The sequence below is a fragment of the Sturnira hondurensis genome, unplaced genomic scaffold (genome assembly GCF_014824575.4).
Source record: "Sturnira hondurensis isolate 20B ecotype Veracruz unplaced genomic scaffold, ASM1482457v3 Scaffold0022910, whole genome shotgun sequence".
NCBI classification, from domain to species: domain Eukaryota; kingdom Metazoa; phylum Chordata; class Mammalia; order Chiroptera; family Phyllostomidae; genus Sturnira; species Sturnira hondurensis.
Window position 1 is genome coordinate 6,350,148 of NW_028095541.1, and position 18,969 is coordinate 6,369,116.

General features: G+C 41.1%; 1 protein-coding gene across 3 annotated transcripts in view; it reads right to left on the bottom strand.

Moving 5' to 3' along the window:
- The window catches only part of ENOX2 (ecto-NOX disulfide-thiol exchanger 2), a 359,324-nt gene extending 356,931 nt beyond the window's left edge, over window positions 1-2,393 (bottom strand). For 2 of the 3 annotated variants that reach the window (XM_037037287.1, XM_037037285.1), the window contains exon 1: window positions 2,239-2,393. The gene's annotated coding sequence lies outside the window, so the exon portion shown is untranslated. Of the gene's footprint in view, window positions 1-267; window positions 458-2,238 lie in introns of those variants that run through there. The other variant, XM_037037286.1, reaches the window with a different exon arrangement.
- Window positions 2,394-18,969: the final 16,576 nt, after the last annotated feature.

Consider the following 18,969-nt stretch of genomic DNA (forward strand, 5'->3'; position numbering starts at 1 on the left):
TTATTGGGGTGACACTGGTTCACAAAACATTTGGGAAGAGACTGCTTTGGGTGATGTGTGTACAATGCAGTGTGCAGATGATGTTTTGTTGAATTGTGCACTTAAAACCTGCTGACACCTTTTATTCCATTCAGGCAAGCCCACTTATCACTCATGTGCTCCCTCTTTTATCTACCCTTCTCAGATTCCAATCCTAATATCAGGAATAATTTTCTCCTTCTGCTTTTCCCACTTCAAATATCTTCTGAAGCCTAAGTTAAAATTCACCTTCTTCACAAAGCTCACCAGGAATGATCTGAAGTCAGATTAGTTTCAAGCCTTCAGCACTTCCAGAGTTTGGCTTGACCCTCCACAGGTACCTAACCCATCAATATCCCCTTCCACTAACCCCTCAGTACTTTTGCATCCATTTATAATAACAAAACCATTAACAGAGTATTTTGAGTATTTTGCAAAGCCTACTTTACTTTCTAGTTACTGTGCTACATAACAATTTATCTACATCAGTGCTATCTGTCCTTGCTGGAAACCCCTAATGTGCAGTTGTTTCAAGCTTGCCCTTTGGTCTCATCAGAACATTGAACTGAATCTTAACCACATATCTCAAAAGCAAGATTCCTTTCCTCTTCTGTTCCCTATCCCTTCTGAAAATGTGAAGGGACACTGTTTTTACTCCAAAGACCTGGTTAGGGAAAGGGTGGGTGGTTGGATGGGGCCAAAAAAGTTTTCACAAAGCAAAGGAAACCATCAACAAAAGAAAAAGACAACCCACAGAATGGGAGAACATATATTGCCAATACATCTGATGAGGCAGCTAATATCCAACATTTATAAAAAAAAATTGTAAAACTCAACACCAAAAAAACCCCAATTTAAAAATGGGTGAAGGACCTGAATAGACACATCCCCAAAGAGGACATACAGATGGCCAATAGACATATGAAGAGATGCTCAACATCACTAATCATCAGAGATGCAAATTAAAACCACAATGAGATATTACCTCACACCTGTCAGAAAGACTATCATCAATACATCAATCATTAAATCAGAGGATGTGGAGAAAAGGGAACCCTCATGCCCTGTTGGTGAGAATGCAGATTGGTACAGCCACTGTGGAAAACAGTATGGAATTTTCTCAAAAAACTAAAAATGGATATGCCTTTTGACCCAGTGATTCCACTCCTGGGAATACATCTGAAATAACCCAAGACACTAATTCAAAAGAATATATATACATCTCTGTGTTCCTTGCAGCGTTATGGACGCAGCCCAAGAGCCCAACAATCGATGAGTGGATGAAACAACTATGAGACATTTACACAATGGTACACTACCCAGCCGTGGGGAAAAAAAAATTACCCTTTGCAACAGTATGGATGGACCTGGAGAACATTATACTAAGTGAAATAAGCCAAAGACAAATACCATATGATCTCACTCATATATAGAAACCAATTAACAAACTGAACTAACAAGTGAAATAGAGACAGACTCATGGATAGAGAGCAGGCTGACAGCTACGAGGGGTTTAGAGGGTGGAGGAATAGAGTAAAAAAGAAAAAGGACACGTGGGCATGGACAACTGTGCGGTAATGATTGCGCAGGGGGGTAGGGTGATGGTTGAAGAGGGTATGGGGGGGAGATAAATGGTGATGGAAAAAATACAACAAAAATCAGCAAGAAAAAAAAAGAGATGGCAATGGTGTTTCTCACCCTCAAGGAGGCAGAAAGTGAAAATTGGACAAAAGTCACGCCCTGGGCGTGGCAAGGAATTCCCCAGCCGCCAGAGAAAATGGGAAATGTGTGTGTCGGGAGGGGTGTGTTCCCAAACCTGACAAGTCAATGGCGGGAACAGGGCTATCACCCAAGTCCTCCAAACATTAAGGAGAGTCCAGGCGTCACCTAGGGAAGGCCCTGGTTGAGAACCCTAACTTCAGACCTCCGAAAAGGCACAAGGCAGGAATGGGGGTATGTGGACGAAAAAGATAACCGGCAAGTTGGGGGGGGGGTGGGGAAGAGAGAGAGAGAGAGAAAGAGCGCGCTCCCTCCTCGAGGAATCCGGTGTAGAGCTCAGAAGCCCACCCCCCTCGAAGTTCCTACGCCCCCTCCCCAGCAGAGGAGGAGCTGGGCGGAGTTAAGCGCTGAGGGCACCAGTCCCGGAAGCACCATCCTCCCTAGGCTCCCTGGGTCCCACAGTCCCCAGCCACAGCTACTCAGGCTTTCTGCCTTTCTGACCTCCAGCTCCCTGGCTGCTGAAGCGCTACTCCTTATACAGCCGCAGAAAATAGGACCAGTGCGGCAGCTCCTGGGCGAGAAGTACTCTCGCTGCGCCACGCGCCACGGTACAGTCTTCTGAACTCCCCGCCTCGCGCTAGCCGTCTAGGGCCTGGCACGCACGTCCTAGGCTGGACTCTCATCTACTGTGGCGTCTCCTATTGGTTATTGGTCACCAGGAAAGCGGGAGGCCAAGTCCTTGTCCTCATGGGAAATGTAGTTTAAAGTCACTGGAGGCTCTTCTATAGGCATTGGTGGAAAGACTTAGGTGAAGACAGAGGATTGTGGGAGATGAAGTTGAGATGCTAGTTTCTACTGTACTCGCTATTCCTACCGTCCTCAATCACTGGTTGTTATTGTGTCCGAAGTTCAGACAGAGAAGGGTATGCTGGATGTTGTAGTTTGGAGTGCACTGGATAACAGCATCTCCCTTCTTGAGTTAAGGGGTTGTGCTTCTGGGGGCAGATGAAGGTTCTAGATTTATTTTACTGTTGGTTAAGCTATTAGGATTTGGGGGAAAACTCTTCATATTGTGATTTGACATTCTCATTAAGTTTTGATTGAGCGACGTTATGGTATTTATGCTCTGATAAGCTTACGATTTTATCTGGTCCTTTAAAACTGTCAAAATCTGTTCTCTATGAACCATCTTCATTATAATCACTTAAAAGGGTCTGGAAATGTATATTTTTTCTAATTGGGAGTCATAGTTTTCCTTTGAAATGGTGTCATACATAACAAACATGGAAATGTGATTTAAGCCAGCCTAAAAGAAGATGGGCACTCATTAACACATACCCACTGTACTTAACCCATGCCTATTTAACCCATAATGAAGCCCACCTTGTTGCCAAGAATAACAGTGGCCACATATATTGCTGTGATGCAACAATTTAGAACAGATAGACAATACAACTTGAGTAATAATAAATAACTACATTTCTTTAAGTAACTATTGTTCTTTTTAGTAAAATTATGTTACAAGAGGTACATAAAGAAATAAATGGGACAGCTAAACACTTCTTTAAATGTGAAGGCTGAGTACAATGGTTATTTATTAGGGCTAATTTCACTTCTAACTTTTGACTTTTCTTTCTAGGTGAATCCTTAAAGCTGAATGGATCGTTTTCTTGCTACGCTTCTACTGGTAAGGACAACTGTTTGATTAACAAATGGAATGAAGGGAAAGAAAAAGGAATTGCATTTTCCTGAGGTAGTTGCCTAAATTTTTATAAAGAGAAGTTAAGGAAGAAAAGGATTTAATAGATTCAATAGTTTATTCAACAAACTGCTTTGTGCAGGGGACTGGCCTAGGAACTATTGCCATAAAATTGGAAAACAACACTTTCTCTCAAGTACTTTGCAACCTAAGTGGGGAGATAGAATATACAGTGTGGAAAGTGTTCTAAAGAAATCTCCATAGGCTTCTGTAGGACTATAGAGAAATAACAATTTATTCTACCTATTGAGAAACCCATGCTTGAATGATGAGACTTGAAGAACCAGTAAGATAGTTATCAGATTTGGGGCAGTAGCAGTCAACCATATTCCATAGAAATAAGGACATAAGAGGGTGTAAGGGACAAAAAATGCTACAAATTGCAGGAACTTGATCAGATATGAATAGGGATCATGCCAATGTGCTAGAAATTTAACCTGAAAGCAGCAAAGAACCATCAAAGGATTTTAAGCAAGGAAATGTTAGGATCACATGGATTTGTTGATACTTTGGATATGTATAGTAAGGGAAAGGAAAGAGTCTATTGTGATTCCCAAATTCTGATTTGGGAGACTGAGTGGTAGTATCATTGACTCAGATAAGGGATCCAAAAAATTTGCAAATTTTGTAAGGGATAAGAGGAATTCTGTTTTGAACATTTAAAATTTGCAAAATATGTGGAACGTTTGGGTGAAGATGCCTGGTAGGCTGCAAGGAAATGTAGGTCTGAAGCTCAGGAGAAAATTGTGGGCTAGAACTAAACATTTGGGAGACATCAGTTTATAGACAGCAATTAAATAAGTAAAAATGGATTAAATTTCACTTAGAAAGTGTTTAGAGTAGTATTTTTAAAAGAACAATAAAAATTAAGTATGGAATCCTCGAAGATAACAATATTCAAGTAGAAATTATAGGAAGAAATACCTTCAAAGGAAGCTGAGAATGAATAGCCAGATAGATGAACCATGAGAAAACAAAGTAGAATTACTGGAATATAGCACAGAGAGGTCAAGTAAGAGGACAGAAGAGTAACAAGGAACTACTCATTCATTCACTCAACAAATATTTATCAATTATCTACAACATTCCAGGCATAATTCTATATGTGGGAATGGAGAAGTAGAAAAAACAAGTAACATCCTTCCCTCTGGAGCTAATATTTTATTAGGGAGAAACTATCAATAAACAAGATTAATAATTCAAATACTCAGCTGTGGCAGCTAATATTTCTGCAAGGTTTATTAGAATGTGTGTGTGTGGCCCTGGCTGGTGTAGTTCAGTGGATTGAGCTCAGGCCTGCGAACCACACGATCGAGGTTCGATTCCCAGTTGAGGCACATGCCTGGGTTGCAGGCCAGTTCCCAGCAGGGGGCCCATGAGAGGCAACCATACATTGATATTCCTCTCCTCTCCTTCCCTTCCTCTCTAAAAAATAAATAAATAAAAAAAGAATGTGTGCGTGTGTGTGTGTGTGTTTATACATACAAAGATGAGACTCTTGACCTAATGTTGGTAGAAAGTATGCTTGAAACTATATCCAGAAAAAATACATGAGTATAAGAATATGAATTTGTGAAGTAGTGACCCAGAATAAATCTGTCTGGCTAGATTTATAGATCAATTATTAAGCCAAGGTTAACACTCTATGGAGGGCCAGTGTACAGCTCAAGTTCTGGCCGGTCATCAGGTCTATAAGTGGAATAATGTGTTTGGCTTCAGTTTTTGCTTAGGTTAAGACTTAGTCAATCTGTTGCTATCTTTATAAGTTGGTATGGATCCCTATTTAGATAAACATGGGGCCAAATTTAGGGCTCATCTTGATATCAATGTTAGGCCCGAATTATAGTCATGGTTCAATCTCAGACAAAGATCGGAGGGTATTTCTGACCAGTGTGAAAGCTCGCTCTGAGACTGCCATTAGTTCAGTGTGACCTGTATTATGCCTCATTGTGAAGTCAGTGTACAAAATTTGGGACAGTCTCCCCTCAGTATCCACTGGAGAGTGGTATTTCCACTTGGATACCAAAATCCATGGAAACTCAAGTCCCTTGTATAAAATGGCATTGTATATGCATATAACTTATGCATACCCTCTCATATGCTTGAAATCACCTCTAGATTGCTTATATTACTTAATACAATATAAATTCTATGTAAATAGCTGGTGTATTGTCATAGTCATTTGCCTATATTGTTTAGGCAAATGACTAAAAAGTCTGTACATGTCCAGTACAGATGCAACCATCATAAGCCAAACTACATAGTACACATCAGCAAAAATGAAACATTTTTTTCAAATATTTTAAAAAGATTTTATTTATTTATTTTTAGAGAGAGGAGAAGAGAAGGAGAAAGAGAGGGGGAGAAGCATCAATGAGTGGTTGCTTCTAGCATGCCCCTGACCAGGGACCAGGCCCACAACCCAGGTATATGCCACAACTGGGAATTGAACCAGCAACCCCCCGGTTCACAAGTCAGCATCCAATCCACTGAGTCACACCAGCCAGTGCCATTTTTTTCAAATATTTGTCATCCACACTTGTTTGAATCCATGTATATGGAAACCTTGGATACAGAGGGCTAATTGCATTAAGATTTAGTCCATCTATAGGAAAAGGCCTCATTCTGAGACCAGTACTAAGGTCCAGTCAGCCTTAGACCACTGGTAGAGTTCAGGCTCAGCTCAAAGATTGACTTCAGGACTTCCGCCAAGATGGAGGCATAGGTGGAAACACTGTGCCTTCTCCCACAACCAAGTTTGAATACAACAAAGGTTTGGAGAACAAAGACACAGCCAAAGAACAGAAAATTGAATTATATGGAAGTCCAACAATGAACCGTTCAACCGGGACTGGTAAGACGGGCGGAGCCAGCAGCGGAGCAGGGTTGGGCAGAAAAGATCCCAAGACCTAGGTGTGAGAGTAGCCCGGACCCAGTCAGGGTGCGGGGTAGACTGACCGCGGTCACACATTCGCACACAGTGAGACGGACCACGCAGGCCCCAGGGGGCAAACCCAGTGGTGGAGGGCTGATGGCGGTGGCACACTCGTGTGCAGTGGGACGAAACACGCAGGCCCCAGTAACGGTAGCAGCTGCTGCACCTGTGGGGGCCCGAGGTGGGAGGTGGCATTGCTCCTCTTTGACCCCACCCCCACATGCAGAGTCACAACCAAGTGACTGAGTTGTCCTGCTTTGGTGAACACCTAGGGCTCCAATCCTGCTGTGTAACAGGCACGAACAGCCCAAAAGATAGCGCAAGAAGAACTCAAAGTCCCAGAGCTGATAACTCTAAGCGACCAAGAGATTGCCAGCCTCTCAGAAGCACAGTTCAAGACACTGTTTATCAGGATGCTCACAGAACTGGTTGATTATAGTCACAAATTAGAGGAACATATGAAGGCTAAACTAATTGAAATGAAGGGAGATGCACAGGAAACCAATAGTGATGGAAAGGAAACGGGGACTCAAATCAATGGAATGGACCAGAAGGAAGAACAAAACATCCAACCAGGAAGGAATGAAGAAACAAGAATTCAAAAAAATGAGGAGAGGCTTAGGAACCTCCAGGACATCTTTAAATGTTCCAACATCCGAAATATAGCGGTACCAGAAGGGGAAGAGGAATGGCCACAAGTGGAACACTTATTTGAATAAATAATAAAGGAGAACTTCCCCAGTCTGGCAAAGGAAATAGACTTCCAGGAAATCCAGGAAGCTCAGAGAGTCCCAAAGAAGTTGGACCCAAGAAGGAACACACCAAGGCACATCATCACTACATTAGCCAAGATTCAAATGAAGGAGAGAATCCTAGAAGCAGCAAGAAATAAGGGGACAGTCACCTACAAAGGAGTACCCATCGGACTGTCAGCGGATTTCTCAAAAGAGACCTTAGAGGCAAGAAGGGGCTGGAAAGAAGTATTCCAAGTCATGAAATCCAAAGACCTACATCTAAGATGGCTCTATACAGCAAAGCTTTCATTTAGAATGGAAGGACAGATAAAGTGCTTCTCAGATCAGATCAAATTCAGGGAGTTCATCATCACCAAGCCCTTATTATATGAAATGTTAAAGGGACTTATCCAAGAAAAAGAAGATGAAAAATATGAACACTGAAAGGACAGCAAACACACAGTTATTAACAACCACACCTAAAACAAAAGCAAACCAAGAGGACAGCTAGATCAGGAGTGGAACCATAGAAATGAAGAACACTTGGAGGGTTAGCAACAGGGGAGTGGGAGGAGGAGAAGGGGGGAGAAGGTACAGAAAATAGCATAGACAGTAGGTAGACAGTAGGTAGTAAATAGATAGGGGGAGAGCAAGAATAGTAGGGGAAATATAGAATCTAAAGAACTTGAGACACGTGGTTATAAACTAATTGGGGGAGAATGGTGGGGGAGGGAGTGTGCAGGTGGAGGGGAATGAAGGGGGGAATAGAACAACTGTAATGGTATAATCAATAAAATATATTAAAGAAAATATTGACTTCAGTTTTTGGTAATTGTTGGAACCACTTTCATTACTAGGTTTGAGAATCAAAAAGGCCAGCATTATGGCTCTGCCAGGAGTTACTGTTCATGCTAATTTTGTTGCCTGGAGAAGGGCTAATTAGTAATTAGCCCTTCTTAATAATAATAATTAGAAGGGTTAATTTTAACAGGATTTATGTTCAGTCTTTCATCAGGTGAAGTTTCAACTAATATTTGTAGCTAGAGTTTATTCTTGTTCCAGCATTAGGCTTCAGTCTGTAGCCAGTCTTTTTTTTAAGATTTTATTTATTTATTTATCTTTAGAGGGGAAGGAGAGAGGGAGAGAATGTATGGTTGCCTTTTGTGTGTCCCCTGCTGGGAGTTGGCCGGCAGGGAACTGGACTACAACCCAGGCATGTGCCCTGACTGGGAATCGAAACGAGATCCTCTGGTTCGCAGGCCCGCGCTCAATCCACTGAGCTACACCAGCCAGGGCTTGTAGCCAGTCTTAAAGCACAGTCAGTGTCTAAATTTAATACTCAGTCTGTTGCCCTGTTAAGACATTACCTGTGATTTGTCCTAGAGTTCTGTCATAGACAAAAGTTAGCATTTCATGTGTGGACAATATTATAGTACACATTGTGGTCAGGACTTCAACTATAGATATAAAAAGAATTTGTGATGCATATTTGGTCAGAGTAAGTTCAAGGTGTGGTTTCTGACTTCAGTCAATGTCAGGGCTCTGACATTGCATTTGTCAGTAGCCTATATCAAGAGTGGCCTGTAGAGCTAAGTAATAGTAGACAGTTTTGTACCTCATTCCATGGCCAGAGCATAGGTCAGTCAGTGACCTGTGTTAGCATTTTTACTTGGCTTCTGTAAGAGTTGATTCTGCTGGTAGTGGTCCCATTTTGATTTTGTGTAGCGTTCTGTTCACTGAGTTCTGGTGTTAGTGCTATCTGATTAAATTTTATTTTTTCATTAACACTACAGCTTTGAAAAATCCAGATATTCCTCTAGAAGAGTGCAAGATGGAGAAGGAGTGAATGGAAGCCACACTAATCTCCTCCCAGGACCAATCTGGAATTACAACTTAATTGTGGAGAAATCACCTGGAACAAACAACTGAGCAATAGCGAGAGAGAAACCTTATAACCTTAGATAGACAGAAGTAGCAGCTTCAGCACGACCTGTCTGGTAGGGAGTGTGGTCAAGACTCGAGAAGGCTGGCTGGATGCCCATAGGCAGAAGTACCCAGAGGGATAATTGAGTGGCCAGTTGGATCCCCCTGAGAAGTGTGGGATCTAAACCCTATGCTGGCATCCCCATCCTAGAGCACCAGAACCCAAAAAGTACACAGATAACAACTGGTAGTGAAAAGCAGCAGGGTTGCTCTCTGACAGAGATGGCTGGCTGGAGATGCAGAGCCATTTAAAAGGCCAACATACAAATTTTCATTTGCAGCCACTTACCCTGTGCTCTGGCAAAGACTAAGGCAAAGTGGGCTGGAGATGCCTGAGGAGAGACTGGAGATGGAAGCTTTGGGGAGAGAGCTGAGAGAATAGATGCTGGGATCCTGGTACTGAGTCATCAGGGGATATGGCAGCAGTCATCCTACTTAGGCAGACCACTCCCCTATGAGCAAAGGAGCAGCAGCAGCCTGAGGGGAAAAAATACCCCTAATTTAAGAAGGACTTTGCCCCACCCCACGGATGGGGCAGACTGATGAGTGCAGAGTGACTAGATTAAAAATTAAAGGCGACAGCCACAGATAGATCTCTGGCAGTTGGAGCAGGGTGCCTAAGGTAAAACAGGGTCAACATATGACATTATCAGAGACAGATCCAGAAATAAAAAAAACAGTGGTAAATACTAGAGGCTACAGAGACAAAATCCACTGTGGTCTTCTCCATGATTTGCAATATTATCTTTCCTGTATAGCGTTCTAACTAACATTCATTTCCCTCTTTTTTTTTTTAGTTTTCTTTTAAATTTATTTAATTATTTTTCAAGTACAGTTTTCTATTACTCCCATCCCATCCCACACCCCCATGCTCCCCCCTCCCTCCCCTTTCCACCCTTCTCAGTTGTCCATGTATCCTTTATATATGTTCCTCTAAATACCTCCTCTATTTCCCCTGAAATTCCCTCCCCTCTTCCCTGTAGTCACTGTCAGCCTGTTCTCTATTTCAGTGTCTTTGGTTATATTTTGCTTTCTTGTTTGTTTTGTTGTTTAGCTTCCTGTTAAAGGTGAGATCATATGGTATTTGTGCTTCAACACCTGGCTTATTTCATTCAGCATAATGCTTTCCAGTTCCATCCATGTTGTTGAAAAAGGTAGGAGCTCCTTCTTTCTTTCTGCAGCATATAATTGCATTGTGTATATGGACCATTGTTTTTTGATCTATTCATTTACTGATGGGCACCTAGGTTGCTTCCAGCTCTTGGCTATCTTAAATTGTGCTGGTATGAACATTGGGGTGCATATGTTCTTTGGTATTGATGTTTTACGGTTCTTAGGATACAATCCTAGCAGTGGAATTGCTGGGTCAAAAGGCAGGTCCAATTTTAGTTTTCTTAGAAAATGCCATACTGTTTTCCATAATGGTTGTACCAGTCTGCAATCCCACCAACAGTGGACCAGAGTCCCCTTTTCCCCACACCCTCTGCAACATTTGTTGTTTGTTGCTTTGTTTATGATAGCCATTCTCACCAGTGTAAAGTGGTATCTCATTGTGGTTTTAATTTGCATCTCTCTGATAGCAAGCGATATTGAGCATCTCTTCATGTGTCTCTGGATCCTCTGTATGTACTCCTTGGAGAAGTGTCTGTCCAAGTCCTTCCCTCCCGCTTTTAATTGGGTTAGTTGTCTTCTTAGAGTGAAGTCATGAGAGTTCTTTGTATATTTTGGAGATTACACCCTTGTCTGAGGTATCATTGGCAAATATGTGTTCCCATACAGTTCGTTGCCTTTTTATTTTAATGCTGTTTTCTTTAGCCGCGCAGAAGTTTTTCATTTTGCTGAGATCCCATTTGTTTATTCTTTCTTTAATGTCCCTTGCTCTAGGGGACATATCAGTAAAAATGTTGCTGTGTGAAATATCTGAGATTTTCCTGCCAATGTTCTGCTCTAGGACTTTAATGGTGTCATGGCTTATATTTTAGTCTTTTATCCACCTTGAATTTATTTTGGTGTATGGTGTAACTTGGTGCTCCAGTTTCATTTTTTTGCAGGTAGCTGTCCAGTTCTCCCAACACCATTTGTTGAAGAGGCTTTCTTTACCCCATTTTATGTTACTGCCCCCTTTGTCGAATATTAATCGACTATAGAGAGTTTGGTTTATTTCTGGGTTCTCTGTTCTATTCCATTGGTCTATGTGCCTGTTTTTATGCCAGTATCAGGCGGTTTTGATTACAGTGGCCTTGTAATACAGTTCATATCAGGTATTGTGATCCCTCCTACTTTGTTCTTCTTTCTTAACATTGCAGCTGCTATTCGGGGTTGTTTATGGTTCCATATACATTTTTGAAGTGTTTATTCTATGTCTGTGAAATAGGCCATTGGCACTTTAATAGGTATTGTATTGAATCTGTAGATTGCTTTGGATAGTATGGACATTATGATGATGTTAATTCTTCCAATCCATGAACATGGTATATGTCTCCATTTGTTTGTCTTTCTTGATTTCTTTCTTCAGTGTTGTGTAGTGTTCTGCATACAGATCTTTTACATCCTTGGTTAGGTTTATTCCCAAATATTTTATTTTTGTTTTTGCTATATCAAATGGGATTTTTTTTCCTGATTTCTGCTTCTGCTGATTCATTGTTAGTATACAAAAATGCCTTTCATTTCTGGATATTGACTTTGTAATCTGGTGTTTTGCCAAATTCATTTATCAGTTGGAGCAGTTTTTTGGTAGAGTCTATAGGATTTTCCATGTACACTATCATGTCATCTGCAAAGAATGACAGTTTTGTTTCCTCCTTTCCAGTTTGAATGCCTTTTATTTCCTTTTCCTGTCTGATTGCTGTGGCTAGAACTTCCAATACTATATTAAATAGAAGTGGTGAAAGTGGACAACCTTGTCTAGTTCCTGCTCTTAGTGGAAAAGCTTTTAGTTTTTGCCCATTGACTACGATATTGGCTGTAGGTCTTTCATATATGGCCTTTATTATATTGAGGAATGCTCCCTCTATTCCAACTTTACTCAGTACCTTTATCATAAATGGGTGTCGTACCTTATCAAAAGCTTTTTCCGCATCTATTGATATGACCATGTGGTTTTTGTCTTTGCTTTTGTTTATATGGTGTATTACATTTACTGATTTGTGGATATTGAACCATCCTTGTATCCCTAGGATGAATTCCCACTTGGTCGTGGTGTATGATCTTTTTGATGTACTGTTGGATGTGATTTCCCAATATTTTGTTGAGGAGTTTAGCATCTATGTTCATCAGCGATATAGTCCTGAAGTTTTCTTTCTTTGTTGTGTCTCTATCTGATTTTGGAATTAGGATGATGCTGGCTTCATAAAAAGAGTTTGGGAGTTTCCCATCATTTTGGATTTTTGGAATAGTCTGTGAAGAATAGGGCTTAGCTCTTCCTTAAATGCTTTGTAGAATTCTTCTGTGAAACCATCTGGTCCAGGGCTTTTGTGTGATGGGAGTTTTTGATTACTGCTTCAATTTCATCTGCTGTTATTGGTCTGTTCAGGTTTTCTAGTTCTGATTCATTGAGTTTTGGAAGATTATATTTTTCTAGAAATTTGTCCATTTCACCTAGGTTATCAAATTTTTCGGCATACACTTCTTCATAGTAATTTCTTATAATCCCTTCTATTTCTGTGGTATAAGTTATAATTTCTCGTCTTTCATTTCTTATTGTGGTTATTTGTGTCCTCTCTCTTCTTTTCTTAATGAACTTACTTAAAGACTTGTCTATTTTGTTTATCTTTTCAAAAAACCAACTCTTGGATTCATTGATCCTTAGAATTGTGCTTTTAGTCTCTATGTCATTTAATTCTGCTCTGATCTTGGTTATTTCCTTCCTTCTCCTTGCTCTGGGCTGTCATTGTTGTTGTTCTTTGAGTACTTGCAGACATAGGGTTAGGTTGTTTGTTTGAAATGTTTTTACCTTCTTTAGGTAAGCCTGTATTGCTCTGAAGTTCCCTCTCAGGACTGCCTTTGCCCTGTCCCATAAGTTCTGGGTTGTTGTAAGTTCATTTTCATTTGTTTCAGAAACTTTTTGATTTCTTCCCTAATTTCTATCTTGACCCATTCGTTGTTTAATAGCATACCATTCAGTCTCCATGATTTTGGGTGCTTTGGGTTTTTTCCTGTGGGGTTGGTTTCTAATTTCAGTCCCTTGTGATCAGAGAAAATGCTTGGTATGATTTCCATTTTCTTGAATTTGTTGAGGCTCATTTTGTGTCCTATCATGTGGTCTATCTTTGAAAATGTTCCATGTGCATTTGAAAAGAATGTGTATTTAGCTTCTATGGGATGAAGGGCTCTATATATATATCAGTGAAGTCCATTTCATCCACGGTGTTGTTTAGTGAAGGTATATCTTTGTTGATATTTTGTTTGGAAGATCTGTCCATTTTTGACAGTGGGGTGTTAAAATCCCGTACTATAATTGTGTTGCTGTCAATATCTTTCTCGAAGTCCTCTAGAATTTTTCGTATATATTTGGGTGCTCCTATGTTGGGTGCATATATATTTACTGTGTTAATGTCTTCTTGGTGCATTCTTCCCTTGAGTATTATGTAGTGACCTTCTGGGTCTCTGTTTATGGACCTTTTTTTTGAAATCTATTTTGTCTGATATTAGAATTGCTACTCCGACTTTTTTTCTCTTGACCATTTGCATGGAAAATTTGTTTCCATCCTTTCACTTTTAGTCTGTGATGGTCTTTTGTCCTTAGGTGGGTCTCCTGTCGGCAGCTTATGTGTGGGTCATGCTTTCTTATCCATTCAGGTATTCTATGTCTTTTGATTGGAGTATTTAATCCATGTACATTTAAGGTTATTATTGATAGGTATTATTCATTGCCATTTTTGTACCAGAGTTCCTCTCTGTCTGTCTTTTTTTCCTTTCCTTAAAGCAGTCCATTTAGTATTGCTTGTAGAGCTGGTTTGGTGGAGGCATAGTCTTTTAGAATTCTGTTGTCTTGGAAGCTCTTTATTTGGCCTTCTATCTTGATTGAGAGCCTTGCTGGGTAAAGTAACCTTGGTTGTAGGCCTCTGGTTCTCATTACTTGAAATATTTCTTGCCATTCTGTTCTTGCTTGGAGTGTTTCAATTGAGAAGTCAGTAGGGCCCTGGCTGGCGTAGCTGAGTGGATTGAGCGTGGGTCTGTGAACCACACGATCGCGGTTCGATTCCCAGTAAGGACACATGCCTGGTTTGCAGGCCAGTTCCTGGCAGGGGACTCACAAGGGGCAACAATACATTGATACTTCTCTCCTTCTCTCCTTCCCTTCCCCTCTAAAGATAAATAAATAAAATGTTTTTTAAAAAAGAAGTCAGTAGGTAAACTTATTGGGGCTCCCTTGTATGTTACTTCCTTTTTCTCCCTTGCTGCCTTTAAGATTGTCTCTTTATCTTGGAATTTTGCCATTTTAATGATGATATGTCTTGCAGTGGGCCACTTTGGGTTCCTCTTGAATGGGACTCTCTGTCATTCCTGGATTTGTGTAACTTTTTCTCTCATCAAATTAGGAAAATTTTCCATCATTACTCTTTCAAATAGGTTTTCTCTCCCTTGTTCTTCTTTTTCTCCTTCTGGTATTCCTATTATTCTGATATTTTTTCGTTTCATATTGTCTTGCATTTGTCTTAATCCCTCTTCATTCTTTTTGAGCCTCTTTTCCCTTTCTTGCTCTTTCTGAGATTCTTTCTACTGTGTCTTCCAACTAGCTGATCAGATCTTCTGCCTCATTGATCCTGGTTTTCATTCCTTCTACTGTGTTCTTCAGTTCCGAAATTGTATTCTTCATTTCCTCTTCACCTTTGCTGCTAGTTTCTATTTCCTTTTTTCATGTTGATATAGTTTGCAGAGAGCTCATGGTAGCTCCCCTCTAGTTTCTGGTAGCTCCCGTCTAGTTTCTGGTAGCTCATTGTGAGCTCTTTGAATTTCCTGATAACTTGTGCTTTGAATTCAATATCTGATAGCTGACTCGCCTGTCTTTCATCTAACATTATTTCTGAGAATTCCACCTTTCCTTTCATTTGGGCATTGTTTCTTTATCCTCCCATTGTTTATGGGGCTCTTCTTGTTAGCCTCAGCTTCTTAAATTGATCTGTTCTGACTCCCTGGGTTTGTGGTGTGAACTTCTGTGGTAGAATACCTGTGAAATTCAATGGTGCAGTCTCCTGCAGGTATCTTGATGTCCTCCGCTTCCACCTACTCCTTTCTTTGTGTGTGTATGATCAGTTGGAGGGGGAGGCAAAATGGTTTATGACAACTGGAGAGTACTTTATGATATTTACAGCCACAGCCGGTAAAGAAGAGATAGAAGATCTTTAGGCTATATATAATGTTAACTGTAATCTTCAACCCACTTTGCCACTTTTAAGAAAGGATAGACCAAAGATAAGTCTCTTGTTGGGGAGGGAAGCCTTGTGAGTTGGATCTAGAAAGCAGTGAGGTTGCGGGTGGTCAGATTTTGAGGTAAGGGAAGAGTAAAGAATAGTAAATAGGTGTAACATATGAGCAAGTAGAGTTAATCACTACAGTAATAGAATTCAGGAACCTGTAAAGTGGGCTAAGACCGGAGAGATGTGTTGTGAAGTATTTATATGGGTATAGAAAGCAACAAACAAACAAACAAATAAACAAACAAATAAAAATGGCCAGGAGAAGTGAGGAAAAAGCAATAAGTTTGAAATGAATGGAAGAAGGACTAAAATAGGAAAAAAAAAGGAGAGGAACAAAGTACTGAAAGATACAGCAACAATAAAGTTAAAAAATATACGATTACTGAAAAAAAAAGTTTAAAAAAAACAACCCTTTCTTGTTGGTTTCAAACTGTCCAATCCAGTTTTTCTGGTTTCAGGAGAACTTCTCTGTGGGCTGGGTTGTAGGCCCAGGCACACTCCCACGTGCCATCCAGGCTACCAGACTGGGGTGTGGGCCCCCGCCCGCCCGACAGGCTGCTTGGGTCCCACGGGATCTGTTATGGTCCTTCCCAGTCCTGTGCCTGGGTGAGAAAGAAGTCAAGCTGCCTTCACAGGAGAACACCTCAGTCCACTTTCCAATAAAAACTTCTCCAGAAAGCGTGCCTCTCAGCCCAGCCCAATCCCCAACCCAACCGGTTAGGACAATGCTCCTCTCAAATTTCCTGGGCTGGAGGGCTGGTGGGCTGGCGGGCTGGTGGGCTGGCAACCACAGAGCTTGCAACTGAACATGGACCCATGTCCTTGCCACCCTCCCTGCAAACCTAGGCAGACAGGTCTCTGCCACCCAGCCCCGCCTAGATGGGGAGGGACGGAGCCAGCTCTCTTCCAAGGACCCCACAGCCGTCCCAAGGCTCCACTGGGTGCCGGGCTCCCAATGAGTCCTCCGTGGCACTGGCCACAGACAGAAGCCTCTACACCCCTCTACACGCGGCAGCTCCGAGGCATTATGGGCTGGCTGAGGGCAGCCGGCCCTGCCTCTGCCACTTTTTTCTTTACTCACATGTGCTGGCTCCCGATGAGTCCTCTGTGGCAGACGCTCCTGTGGCTGGGCACAGACAGAACCCTCTGGGCCCCAACCACTGCGGCAGCCACGGCTCAGGGTCGTTAGGCACCGGCCGAGGGCTGCCACCTGCCTGGCCACCTCCATCCTTACTCACGTCCCTGAGACCCCACCGACATGTAGTTGTCTGGTCTGTCACTATCTCTGGTCTCTTATTTTCATAAATGCTGGGGAATTGTTGGTTGGGGAATTGATTGCACTGTTCCTCAGTAGATCTGCCAGGATTTTCTCCCAGGGGTACGAGAACTGGAGTCGCTCTGTCCTACTCCACCGCCATTTTCTTCTCATTTCAACATTCATTTCTTATCCATCAAGTTTGTACATCTGAAGTCACTACATTATATACTACAGTTTATTTCTCTTTTTTCTTATAATACTCTTAACCACTTTACACCTTTATTAATACTAATTCATTTGCTATTGATAGTGCGATTGCAAGGGGAGGAAGGAGTTATTCTTGTGGATGTGGGTTTGTTTCCTGGGCTTTGTAGCTTTGTTCTGGCATCTTCTATGCACAACAACATACAAGACATGGTGGGTAGAGTACCCTCAGTCAAATAGCTGGAGGGAAGGACCCACTAAGAAAAGACCCAACAACAATCAAAACCCAGTTATATACAGAGAGTCAACATAAATGGCATAAAGGGCATCTCAAGAGCAAAAAGCTCAGATCTACGTGACTGCACCACTGAATCCCACACGTCACCTACCATAGGAGTTCACACCGCAAAGTCAAGAAGTCAAAACAAATCAATTTCAGAAGCAGAAGTAAACAAGTAGAGACCCACAAATAATGGGAAGACGAAGAAACAACTCCCAATTGAAAGGAAATTGAGGAATCTTCAGAAAGAGTGCTAAATAAAATCAAGGCAAGTAAATTATCAGATATTTAGTTAAAAACAATAGTTATAAGAAAGCTCAATGAGGTGAGTGAGAATTATGGAAAACTGCAGGGAAGCTACAAGGAACAAGGTACTTACTCAAAAGTATATCAGCATGAGAAAGGACACAGAAACTATCAACACGAACCAAGAGGAAATGAAGAATACAATTTCTGAATTGAAGAACATAGTAGAAGGGATCAAAAGCAGACTAAATGAAGCAGAGGGTTGAATCAGTGAGCTGGACAACAAGGTAGAAAACAACTCCCAAAGAGGCAAGAAAAGGAAAAAATAGTCAACAAAACAAAACAAAGATGGGTTAAGGGAACTACAGGACAACATGAAGCATGATAATATCCATATAATAGGGATAGCAGCAAAAGGAGAAGAAGAGGAGCAATGAATAGAAAATCTCTTGAAAAAAGTAATGATGTAAAACTTCCCTAATTTGTTGAGAGAAAGTCACACAAATCCAGGAACAATAAAAGATCCCCAAAAAGAGGAACCCAAAGAGGCCCAATGCAAGACACATCATAATTAAAGTGGCAAAATTCAAAGACAAAGAAAGAGTCTTAAAGGCAGCAAGGAAGAAACAACAAGTATTATACAAGGGACCCCTGATAAGGCTAGCAGCTGACTTCCCAACAAAAACACTACAAGCCAGAAGGGCATGGCAAGAAATATTCCAAGTCATGAAAAGCAAAGGCCTGCAACCAAGATTACTTTATCCAGCAAGGCTCTCAGTCAAAACGAAAGGCCAAATAAGGAATTCTCCAAACAAAAGAATGCTTAAAGAATACATCTCCTCCAAACCAGCACTGCAAGACATGCTAAAAGAACTACTTGAAAAAAGAAGGAAAGAGAGAGAGAGGAATACAGGTATGAAGGGAGTAAAATGGCAATGAATAAGTACCTATCAATAACAACCTTAAACATAAATGGATTAAGTGCTCCAATCCAATCACATAGGGTAGCTGACTGGATAAGAAAACATGACCTGCACATATCATGCCCACAAGAGACCCACCTCAGGACAAAATACCTACACAGACTGAAAGTGAAGGGTTGGAAAAAATATTCCAAGCATACGGAAGGTCAACAAGAGTGTAGGCAATGGAGAAGTCAAAGAATTTATATGTATGACCCATGGACATGAGCTAAGGAGATGGGGAAATGCTAAAGGTCATGGGGGGTACAGGGTAGAGGGGGATAAAGGGGAAAATAAATGAGAAAACTGTGATAGCTAATCAATAAAATATACTTTAAAAATATTCCAAACAAATGCACAGGAAAAAAAAGGTGGGGTAGCAATACTTAAATCAGACAAAATAAACTTTAAATCAAAGGCCATGAAAAGAGACACAGAAGGACACTTCATAA